Source organism: Oncorhynchus keta, chromosome 11 (genome assembly GCF_023373465.1).
Source record: "Oncorhynchus keta strain PuntledgeMale-10-30-2019 chromosome 11, Oket_V2, whole genome shotgun sequence".
Classification (NCBI taxonomy): Eukaryota; Metazoa; Chordata; class Actinopteri; order Salmoniformes; family Salmonidae; genus Oncorhynchus; species Oncorhynchus keta.
This window is the reverse complement of record NC_068431.1, coordinates 6109720-6121685: the sequence shown is the minus strand read 5'-3', so window position 1 is coordinate 6121685 and position 11966 is coordinate 6109720. Positions and strand designations below refer to the sequence as shown.

At 41.2% G+C, this 11966-nt stretch overlaps 1 pseudogene across 1 annotated transcript in view; it reads left to right on the top strand.

Moving 5' to 3' along the window:
- LOC118379451 (la-related protein 1-like) overlaps positions 1-9079 on the top strand; it is a 69257-nt pseudogene extending 60178 nt beyond the window's left edge. The window contains exons 18-20 of the transcript XR_008146890.1: positions 2328-2437; positions 2692-2819; positions 5834-9079. The product of XR_008146890.1 is annotated as a la-related protein 1-like (transcript). The remainder of the gene's footprint in view (positions 1-2327; positions 2438-2691; positions 2820-5833) is intronic.
- The last annotated feature ends 2887 nt before the right edge of the window (positions 9080-11966 follow it).

The window sequence follows — 11966 nt, the reverse complement described above, 5'->3', positions numbered from 1 at the left end:
TGTTTTAACATTTTTTTTTTTTGGTTCAATGTGTTATTTTATAGTTTTGATGTCTTCACTATTATTCTACAATGTAGTAAAAAAATATAGAGAAAAACCCTTGAATGAGTAGGTGTCCTAAAACTTTTGACTGTGTAGATGGGATAGTTGTGACAGAACTAACACACCACGACAAGAGAACACTACATAGAGACCTAAGACAACAACCTAGCAATGCAGCAACACAACATGGGCACAGACAACAGCACAAAGGGCAAGAAGGTAGAGACAATACATCACTCAAAGCAGCCACAGCTGTCAGTAAGAGTGTCCACGATTTTGAGTCTTTTGAATGAAGAGATGGAGATAAAACTGTCCAGTTTGAGTGTTTGTTGCAGCTCGTTCCAGTCGCTAGCTGCAGCGAACTGAAAAGAGGAGCGACCCAGAGATGTGTGCGCTTTGGGGACCTTTAACAAAATGTGACTGGCAGAACGGGTGGAGGTTGAGGGCTGCAGTAGGTTTTTCAGATAGGGGGGGGGGAGAGATAATAATAACCAAATTCTTCTAGTATAACTAATTTAGCCCTGGTCTCATAAACACTCTCAAGCCCACGTGTTAGTGAGTAGCCAGCTGAACTTTGATTTAAGTCTATTTGCTCGCTAACAAGGCAGAGCTGTTGAACTGTTGTGAGTACACATTCCTGTCTGTTTTTCGATCCACTTGGCCTGTAAAACTTAGTTTTTTAAATGTTTACATCAAGTGGCCTACCTAGATAAGATGATGCCCATTTAATGAGATTTGCCAATTCCTTTATAACAATGCGTATGTTTATGCTCATTGCACATTTATAAAAACACAGACTAGAAACACAACGAGTGTTTGTCTAAAATGCGGTACGTGGTATTTTCCACAATCATGCTCATTGATGATCTCGTTTTAGTTTAGGTTTCTACATTTTGGGACCTAAAAAGGGTAGAAAGGTTGTCGTCTTTTACAGTAAAGTAATGTCTAAGCATTTCGGTGTCCATATTACTTTTTTATTTTTTTTATGTATATATTTTTTTCCTGTTGGGCCAGTCCTCAAATGCAAATAGCTATTTTAAGCAGCTTGTTAGAGAATAATTTAGCCTTCTGTTGTTGTGAGTGGCAAGGGGAGGGGCTTTGGTGTGGGAAGATGCACAGGAGGAGGGGCTTTGGTGTGGGAAGATGCACAGGAGGGGCTTTGGTGTGGGAAGATGCACAGGAGGAGGGGCTTTGGTGTGGGAAGATGCACAGGAGGAGGGGCTTGGTGTCTGTGAAATGGGAAGATGAACAGGAGGAGGGGCTTGGTGTCTGTGAAATGGGAAGATGCACAGGAGGAGGGGCTTGGTGTCTGTAATGGGAAGATGAACAGGAGGAGGGGCTTGGTGTCTGTGAAATGGGAAGATGCACAGGAGGGGCTTGGTGTCTGTGAAATGGGAAGATGCACAGGAGGAGGGGCTTGGTGTCTGTGAAATGGGAAGATGCACAGGAGGAGGGGCTTGGTGTCTGTGAAATGGGAAGATGCACAGGAGGAGGGGCTTGGTGTCTGTGAAATGGGAAGATGCACAGGAGGAGGGGCTTGGTGTCTGTGAAATGGGAAGATGCACAGGAGGAGGGGCTTGGTGTCTGTGAAATGGGAAGATGCACAGGAGGAGGGGCTTGGTGTCTGTGAAATGGGAAGATGCACAGGAGGAGGGGCTTGGTGTCTGTGAAATGGGAAGATGCACAGGAGGAGGGGCTTGGTGTCTGTGAAATGGGAAGATGCACAGGAGGAGGGGCTTGGTGTCTGTGAAATGGGAAGATGCACAGGAGGAGGGGCTTGGTGTCTGTGAAATGGGAAGATGAACAGGAGGAGGGGCTTGGTGTCTGTGAAATGGGAAGATGCACAGGAGGAGGGGCTTGGTGTCTGTGAAATGGGAAGATGAACAGGAGGAGGGGCTTGGTGTCTGTGAAATGGGAAGATGCACAGGTGACGAAACCAAAAAAACACGGAACATTCATTATTTTTATTTACAAAAAAATGTGATTCTTGCGATACAGGCATTTGGGACATTGGTTTTAGCGTGTTCATTTGAATGAATTCTATATATCGCCCAGCCCTAGCTCTTAACACACCTGATTTAATCAGTCTTCCATTTTGACTACCACAATTAGTTCAATCAGACATCTTACTGCTGGGTTGGAACAAAAGCCAGAACTCAGTGTGGCCTTCCAGGATCTCGGTTGCCCACTACGGGTGTTAGATGAGTGTTCCTTCAGTCTGCTTGATCACCACACAAGGCAGATTGTTAAAAAAATATATATAATAATCCTGTTGTGTGTTGCAGGTACGGTCTGGAGTGTCTGTTCAGGTACTATAGCTACGGACTAGAGAGGAAATTCAGACCAGACATCTTCAAAGACTTCCAGGAGGAGACCATGAAAGACTACGAAGCTGGTGAGAGGTCGCCTAGGGAACGCCCAACTGTACACATTCTCAGCGTGCAGTCACTCTCCGTACTATGCTTCCAAAAAGGAGTGTATTTCTACGTCCCAAGTGGCACCCTGTTCCCCATAAAGTGGGCCACTTTTGACCCAGAGCCTTACATAGGGATTAGGTTACCATTTTGAGACTTATCCTTAATGACGTTAGCCCCCTTAATTAACACTGTCCCTTCCTTTTTTGTGTGTGTGTGTCCCTGTCTCTCACAGGCCAGCTGTATGGACTAGAGAAGTTTTGGGCGTTTCTTAAATACTCCAAAAACAAGAACATGGAGATCGACCCCAAGCTGCAGGAGTGCCTGAGCAAGTTCAAGCGTCTTGAAGATTTCAGAATCGATGTAAGTAGAGAAATCTGTGAAAGAATTGTTTTGTTTTTTTCTACAATAACTTTTTACTTTTTGGGAAACATGTTTTTTTTTTTTTAAAGTGTGAATTTAGACATGTTGACTACAACTTTTACTACCAGCCACATGTGTGAATAACATCGGTTTTATAAGGCTGTTATCAGAGTGGTATCATCAGGGCTCTTAACGTGCTACCAATTTGGTCAAAATATTTTGCTGTGCGACCAGAAGTTCTATTCTGGAAGTACTGTGTGACTATGGGGGGATTCTCCCAAATAATAATTATAACTTCTTAGGGCTGCAATCTCGTTAATGGGATGATATGACAACAGCCAGTGACAATGCAGAGCGCCAAATTCAAACAACAGAAATCTCATAATTAAAATTCCTCAAACATTCATGTATCTTATACCATTTTAAAGGTAATCTTGTTGTTAATCCCACCAAAGTGTCCGGTTTCAAATAGGCTTTACAGCGAAAGCACTACAAACGACTGTTAGGTCACCGCCAAGTCACATAAAAATTCTGCCATTTTCCCAGCCAAAGAGAGGAGTCACAAAAAGCACACAGAGATAAAATTAATCACTAACCTTTGATGATCTTCATCAGATGGCACTCATTGGACTTCATGTTACACAATACATGTATGTTTTGTTCGATAAAGTGCATATTTATATCAAAAAATCTAATTTTACATTGGCGCGTTACGTTCAGTCATTCATAAAACATGCAGTGATTGTGTAGAGAGCCACATCAATTTACAGAAATACTAATTATAAATGTTGATGAAAATACAACTATTATACATGGAATTAGAGATAAACTTCTCCTTAATGCAACCGCTGTGTCAGATTTCAAAAAAACTTTATGGAAAAAGCAAACCATGCAATAATCTAAGTACAGTTTTCAGACAACAAAGCAGCCAAAAAGATATCCGCCATATTGGGTAGTCAACAGAAGTCAGAAATAGCATTATAAATATTCACTTACCTTTGATGATCTCCATCAGAATGCACTCCCAGGAATCCCAGTTCCACATTAAATGTTTGATTTAGTTCGACAATGTCCATTTATGTCCAAAGAGCTACTTTTGTTAGCCCGTTTGGTAAACAAATCCAAAGTCAGGAAGCGCATTCACTAGTTGCAGACGAAATGTCAAAAGGTCTGGATAAGAGCGTCTGCTAAATGACTTAAATGTAAATGTAATGTAAATGTCCGTTACTGTCTGTAGAGAATCATGTCAAACGATGTATGGAATCAATCTTTAGGATGTCTTTAACATGAAACGTCAATAATGGAATAACCTATGATGAACCCGAGAATAACCTTTCCGACCGGAGAATTCCTATATCTGTAGAAAAGCAATGGAACGAGAGATACCTCATGGTGACACAATTTCCCCAGTTAAAAGAACATTCATGTTAGCAGGCAATAGTAACTAAATATGCAGGTTTAAAAATATATACTTGTGTATTGATTTTAAGAAAGGCGTTGATGTTTTTGGGTAGGTACATTGGTGCAACGACAGTGCTTTTTTCACGAATGCTCTTGTTAAATCACCCGTTTGGCGAAGTAGGCTGTGATTCAATGCTAAATTAACAGGCACCGCAGGACATGCTAGATAAACTAGTAATATCGTCAACCATGTGTAGTTAACTAGGGATTATGCTAAGAGTTTTTTAAAATGAGATACGTTTAATGCTAGCTAGCACCTTACCGTGGCACCTTACCGTGGCACCTTACCGTGGCACCTTACCGTGGCACCTTACCGTGGCACCTTACCGTGGCACCTTACCGTGGCACCTTACCGTGGCACCTTACCGTGGCACCTTACCGTGGCACCTTACCGTGGCACCTTGCTGCACTCACATAACAGGTAGTCAGCCTGCCTCGCAGTCTCCTCGTAGAGTGCAATATCATCGGCCATGATCGGTGTCCAAAAATGGCGATTTACCGATTGTTATGAAAACTTGAAATCGGCCATTCCGTTTAATCAGTCGACCTCTACTTCATTGTTGGGGTCGGCAGGTAGTCTAGTGGTTAGTGCGTTGTTAAAATAACCGAAAGCTTAGGTTGGATTGAATCTCCCAAGCGGACAAATTAAAAATCTGTCATTCTGCTCCTGAGCAAGGAAACTCACTGTTCCCCGGTAGGCCGTCATTGTAAATAAGAATTTATTTTTAACTGACTTCCCAAGTTAAATAATACTTTATTTTTTAAACAACTTTTAATTTAACTTGGGCTCAAGAAGCTTTTGGGAATCTGGGCCGTGGTAATTTAACTAGTTCATTTTAAACATTTGGGGGCACAGAAGATGAATGATCATCGCAATGAATTAATGACAGATTTCTTGCATGTCCTCGTCCCAAACCTGACATTTGGAGACATCGTCTATGTAATGCATCTCAATAGGAACATGGTACTCATACACAATGTAGGAACCTAATATTCCACAAATGATTTGGTAATTTCAATGACAGGTGTTCGTATCAAATTTGAGCTTTTATAATAAACTATTGTATTTAGTGTTACATATTCACTTCTAAGGCACAGCATGTGTTTGGAAAGGAGCTAGAATTCAATATGTTGTCTTTTCTGGTGTTCATACATTTCATGTGGTGCTCCTAACCTTTTTAAGTGGGAGCACCAGTGCTACTCATTTTTTTGGTAATTATCATTTAGAGCGTTGGCCATCATACTCGTTTGACAAGGCTTTTATCAGAGTGCTATCATGCTCCGTCAGGCTTTTTGTAGGTTCAAGGTACTGTGCAAGTGGGTTTGTTAAACATTAACAAAATGGCAGCCATTGCTTGCGAGACTCGTCTCTTGGCTGCCCTGTTCACCCTGTAGTTTTGGACTCCACCTCAAATGGCACGTAAGGACTCTGGTCAAAGTTGTGCACTAGAGGGAAATACCGTGTAATTTGATGACTCGTGCTTTTGTTACAGAACGTTCTGTCTGTGGGGCCCCAGTCAATCCCAAATCTCACCTTTTGTCCTTCCTTTCAGCCCCCGATGGAGGAGGGGGGTCGCAAGAGACACTCATCCAGTGGAGACGGTCGTCGCCGCCACCCCTCCCAGGGTTCCAGCCGCCCCCACAGCCAAACTGGCTTCGGCCCGGCCCCGATCGCCCTGATCGCCCAGGCCCCCGCCAAGGATGATGCCAAAAACAGCAGCCAGAGCCAGCGACCCCAGGCCTCGGCTACCACCGCATCAGACACCAAGCCACCAAAGTAAACCCCCCGGACAACCCGCGGATCAACTCAACGTCATCAAATCCTTTTCTGCAACACAAGGGGGTCCAATGGTTCACGCAAAGCATGAGAGAATGACTCTGATGAATGTCTCGTGATTGAAATAAATCAAGGCTCTTCCATTTTTAATTTCTTTTGTTTTAAACAGAGTTTTGTCTTGTTGGAGACAAAGACTATTGAAGTAATGGCTGAAGTGTTCCATTGTAGTTTTTTTTTTTTCGTTTTTTTTTTTTTTTTTGCAAAACCTTAAGCAGAATATATTCTCCTGGTGGTTACAATGTGGGAATGAAGGTTTTTTTTTTTGAGCACGTTTGATGGCAACTGCAAACCTTGTGGCCCCATTGTTGGACCTCCTTTCCATTTGACACCATCTTGTTGGCTGACAGATGAGTGATTTCTTCAAGATCTGATCTTCTTTTTTTCTCTTCTTCTTTCTATGGGGTGAGTGGTGGATTGGAAACTGATACTTTTGGAGAGAAAAAAAATTAAGGAAAACAATATTTGACTTGTTTTGGGCTGGAGGGAAGATCAAAATCAAGAAGAAACCAAATGATTAAAATAAGAGACTTGTACCAGTCCCTCAGTATCAGCAAGATCGTTGAAAGTTGCCTTATTTTAATGGTTTTTCTGCTTAATTTGTGCCCGCCACCTTAATGTCGATTGTACAGCATTGATAATTGCAAATATGCAACATCGGTCATCACCTACAGTAGTGGCCACTCAGTGACACCCCCCCGCCTGCCAAACAGCACCCCCTTCTGAACTGTCTTCCAAGTGTCATAAGTTCTGTTACAAAGCCTCCCCACCCCTCTGTGTATTTGCAATTTGTGGCTCTTTGTGCTAAAATGCTTTGCTGGGGGGGGGGCACACCCACCCCTAACACCCCCCCAAATCACCAGCCTCCCAAGGACAGTCTGCGTCCAGCCATCGATCTATTCATCCTATCATCCATCCATTGTACACCATTCAGGCTACAGGACTGGAATCACCAATCCGGATGACTTGACGACAGAGGAAAGGCTCTCGGTCCCAGTAGATCTGGCATGCTGCGGCAGGTGCTTTAGGTGTGTGGTGGGCTTTGTTTTGGGGGGTGTAATGGCCTGCTTTCCAGGGCTAAACAAGACAGGGCTTCAGTCTGCAGCATGGCCTATACCCCTGCATCCCACCACCACACACACACACCAGTGTTTCTTCCAGAGAGTTGTGGCTCTACTCTGTTCTTCTGGAGAACTGTAACCAATGGACAGGCTATGTATCACCTCTGACCCCAACCAACCTGTTATATTCCCCTACATCCAGTCAGATCAACTATAATAATCTAGTTTAGATAACTTAATCTTTATCCGACATGAGTACTGATGATATCAAATAGATGATTTTTTTTTTTTTTTTTGTCCACAAATGTAAATGTGAATTGGACAGATGAAGAGAAATTACACCTCCCGGCTACTTGTTTTATTGTTTATAGAACAGATTATATATTCATTCGCCTTACATGTGTACGTACTCAAAAAAAAAAAATGTTTTTTTTTTTTTTTTTAATGTTCTCATCTCTTATTGCTTTTTTTAATTTGCTGTGTTTCAAGCTCTCTGTATTGAATGTGTGTTTGAAACCTCTGGACTTTCAAGAAATGGGAAAATTAGTATAGTACAAATAAAGGGAAATTTACATTAGGGCATCAACTGATATTCAATTCAACAACTGACATTAACAAATTTCCAGGCAGTAGAGTTCAACTCCCAAGTTAATTTGCAAAATTTTATTTTGATGAATTTTGTTGACAAATTGTGTGACGTGAAACGCTGGTGTGTTCACGCAAACAGCAATTTAGAACGAATTGTATCATGAGTTAATGTTGGTGGTTGAATAGTCCCCCTAACTAGTTATTGATCAGGGACGTACAATGGTCCTCTTTTTTTTTTTTAGTTAAATATAAATTAGCATAAATAACAGTTAAACTATACCGTCTGCTGGAGGGGAAATGGGGTGATTTAGATTCACTGGTGGTTCCCCCTGTGTTAGAATGTCCAGTTGTCTTCATGTTTTGTTTTTTGTTTCAAATGATATCTTTATTAACCCGCCCCGCCATTGTTGAACAATCTACAAGAGTGTTTAGCGAGAATTAGCTTTGTTTTTTAGCTTTTTTGGGGGGGGGAGCTTAGTTCAATGGAGCTGCGGGGTCAATTCAGGAGGCTGATATGAATCACTCAAGAAATCATTTACTCGAGGAATAAAGACGAGAGAGAAAAAAAAATACGACAAAAGTCCCAACCATTTCCCAACCCAGTTAATCCTCTGAGAGGATGTGGTGTGTCACCAGGGGGCGCCCTTCCAGACAACCACACAGACAGATGCCCCCCCCCCCCCCCAGTGAATGTCACCTGTGCCCCCTCCTCCAGGATAGAGGGGGGGGCAGGTGCTCTGGGGTCCAGCCTTTTCTTCAGCATAGTGACAAACCCTGCGGATGGATCAGCGGGCGCTCTGATGAACTCTAGTGGGCGCCATGTCTGGCATCCTGCAGGGTCAGGTGGACTGGCCCAGACTTTGTGAAGAGCAAGAGGGAGGACGAGGAAGATGGACGTAACCCGCCTTGGGTTTGTCAATGATGTCACTATTTGAGAGGATGTGAATGGCTATGAATTCTGGGAACTGAACTAGGAGAAACAATTCCATAAAGCCATATAAATAGAAAAACAGCTGTATATGAACCATTAAAAAAATGTTAATAGTTCATTATCTTTAACAATATCCCAGGCTTGTCATGAGAAGAAAAAAAAGATTTAAAAAATAAAATAAAATAAAAAAAGGAACAAAAAAAATATATAAAACAGAAAAATGTAAAATACTTGAATGAGATCTTGTATTATAACATTTAATATTCATAATATCTGCTTTGTAGGCTGATGTGATTCGCTATTAGTGTTATTTGTAATTTGTAGTAATTATGCTTTTCCTTATTAAATACAACAAAAAAAAACACAAAATGGACAAAAAACCTCACCCACCGCCTGTCATCGTCCTCTTTATTTACTTGTTTTGTCTTTTTTTCTGTGGGGATCTCCAGAAAGCCGAGCTAACTTTGGTAAAACGCTGCATATTATAACCCTTGTCTTTCTGGTTGAATAAGAAAGCCACATTTTTGTATACATTGCGGGAATCGGGAAAGTATTCAGACCCTTGTGACTTTTCCCCACATTTTGTTACGTTACATCCTTATTAAAAAAATTGATTCAATAAAATACGTTCCTCATCAATCTACAAACAGTATCCCATAATGACAAAGCGAAAACAGGTTTTTAGAAATGTTTGCTTATTTATTGCAAATTTAAAATAGAAAAAAACATGAATATCTTAAGTATTCAGACCTTTTGATATGTGACTCGAAAATTGACCTCATCTTGTGCATCTTGTTTCCATTGATCATCCTTGAGCTGTTTCCACAACTTGATTGGAGTCCACCTGGTGGTAAATTCAATTGATTGGGACATGATTTGGAGAGGCGCATACCTGTCTATATAAGGTGCCAGAGGAAAAAAACCAAGCTATATGGGGTCGAAGGAATTGTCCGTAGAGCTCTGAGTCAGGATTGTGTCGAGGCACAGATCTGGTGATGGCTACCAAAACATTTCTGCAGCATTGAAGGTCCCCAAGAACACACTGGATTCCATCATTGCTAAATGGAAAAAGTTTAGAACCACCAAGACTCTTCCTCGAGCTGGCCGCCCGGCCAGGTTGAGCGATCAGGGGAGAAGGGCCTTGGTCAGGGAGGTAACCAAGAACCCAATGGTCACTCTGACAGAGCTCCAGAGTTCCTCTGTGGAGATGGGAGAACCTTTCAGAAGGACAACCATCTCAGCAGCACTCCACCAATCAGGCCTTTATACACCTTAAATACAGGTGTGCCAAGATTGTAGCGTCATACCCAAGAAGACTCATGGATGGTATCGCTGCCAAAGGTGCTTCAACAAAGTACTGAGTAATGGGTCTGAATACTTATGTGAATGTAATATGTTGTATAAATCTTTTTTTACATTTATTTCTAAAAAAAATATGTTATGTGGTATTGTGTGTAGATTGATGGGAAAGAAAACAATTTAATACATTTTAGAATGAGGCTGTAATGTAACGGTAGTGGAAAAAGTCCAGGGGTCTGAATACTTTCTGAATGCACTGTGACTTGCTCCAGGTTTAGGCTCAATAAGGGCTAATGCAGCGTTCACATGCTAGGAAACTCAAATGCACGACTTTCTAACTGGTTACACTTATACACGTGTCTCGTTCAACCGGAAATATCCGTTTTTTTTTTAGTGTCGTTTTAGCACGTGAACGCGGCATCACTCTTATTTATCCTGAATGATGTCTGAGCTGCGAGTAGAGGACCAATGAGATCATATTAATCTGTATTACAATGGTGGATATTGCTCGTTCCACCTGCCACTAACTCTAGCAGGTTTGTAATTTGCGCGAGTCTGTCGCACATGGCTCGTCGAAACGCCGAGGTCTTCACTGAGACTGAAACATAAGTCCGTGGGTGAATCAGTGCAACATGTACATGCGTCAACTTCTTTCATTTTGATTATCTTGCAGATTCAGCGGGCTACGATGTGAAATGGTCTTTTAGAAGTGAAGTTTTTTTATTTATTTTTTTAAACTTCTCGTTAAATGCCGTCTTTGGTGTCAATGCACAACCACAATCAGCCCCCCCCCCTCCAATCGTATGATATAAGGATTGTAATTAAGTCATACAAAATTGTGCCTGACGTTTTAAATGCATTCTGTCAATTACTAAATGTGTAATGTGATAGGTATTTTAACATTTACCATTTTCAAAAAATGATTTAATCAGTCGTAGAAGGGGATGATGACGCAATCTTTTGAGAGCGGAAGGGGAATCTGATTTCATTGGTCCTCAACACGCAGCTCAGACGCTCGGTTCAAAATAAATGGAGTGAGCCCTGAGTTGTCTTGCCGGTTAGTTCTGAGGGATTCGTTGTCATAGAATTGTACTTGGCTAATTTGGTGAGCCATATCCGTGGTACCGGTTATCCCAAATTGAACTCGGAGTTGACCAAAGTTACCTCGCTAATCTCTCAAACCTAGTTTGTAGTGTAATGAGGCTCTGACCACTGATAGATGATATTGGTTAGACTAATACTAGGGTTGTAAAATTCTGCTAACTTTTACATAAATACTGGTTGGAGGATTCCGGATGTCCTGTTTATTCCCTCTGGGAATATTCCAACTGGGAATTTTGGGGAAAATTACCTTCATTTTCCAACCCTTACTGTAGCAGAGAATAAGTGAGAGAATGAGTATAAAATATTTACAGATATACCAGTGCTGTTGAATGAGTATAACATATTTACAGATATAACAATGCTATTGAATGCTGGTTTTGTGTCAACTCTCAGAAGAAATTCAAATAACACATCTCATTTCTTTCAAAGATGTTATGCTACAATGCACAGAGTCGGACAGATCCCCACCCTCCCATTTATCAATCAGGGCAGAGGTTGTACATTACAAAATGGTGACAAGGATGGGATTGTTGTATGGTTTTCCATGTATCTACAAACCTAACATTTAGGCCTGTCAAATGATGGAGAAAAAAAAGACATGTAATTTGTATATAAAATATAATTTGCTGTGATTTGCTCAAGGACTGTAATTTAAGCATTTTCATACATACAATATGAATGTACCGATGAATCAAATTAGTTAAATGGAGAGCTTTCTTTAATCTCAATGTCCACTTGTTTTTTTTTTACATGGCATTGTGGATTTTAGCTGTATAGATTATGTATTTTGGATATTTTCAGTCAATTTACAATGCTTTCAGACAATGTGATTCACCACAGGGGGAGAAAAAAAAAGTGCACTAAAATTA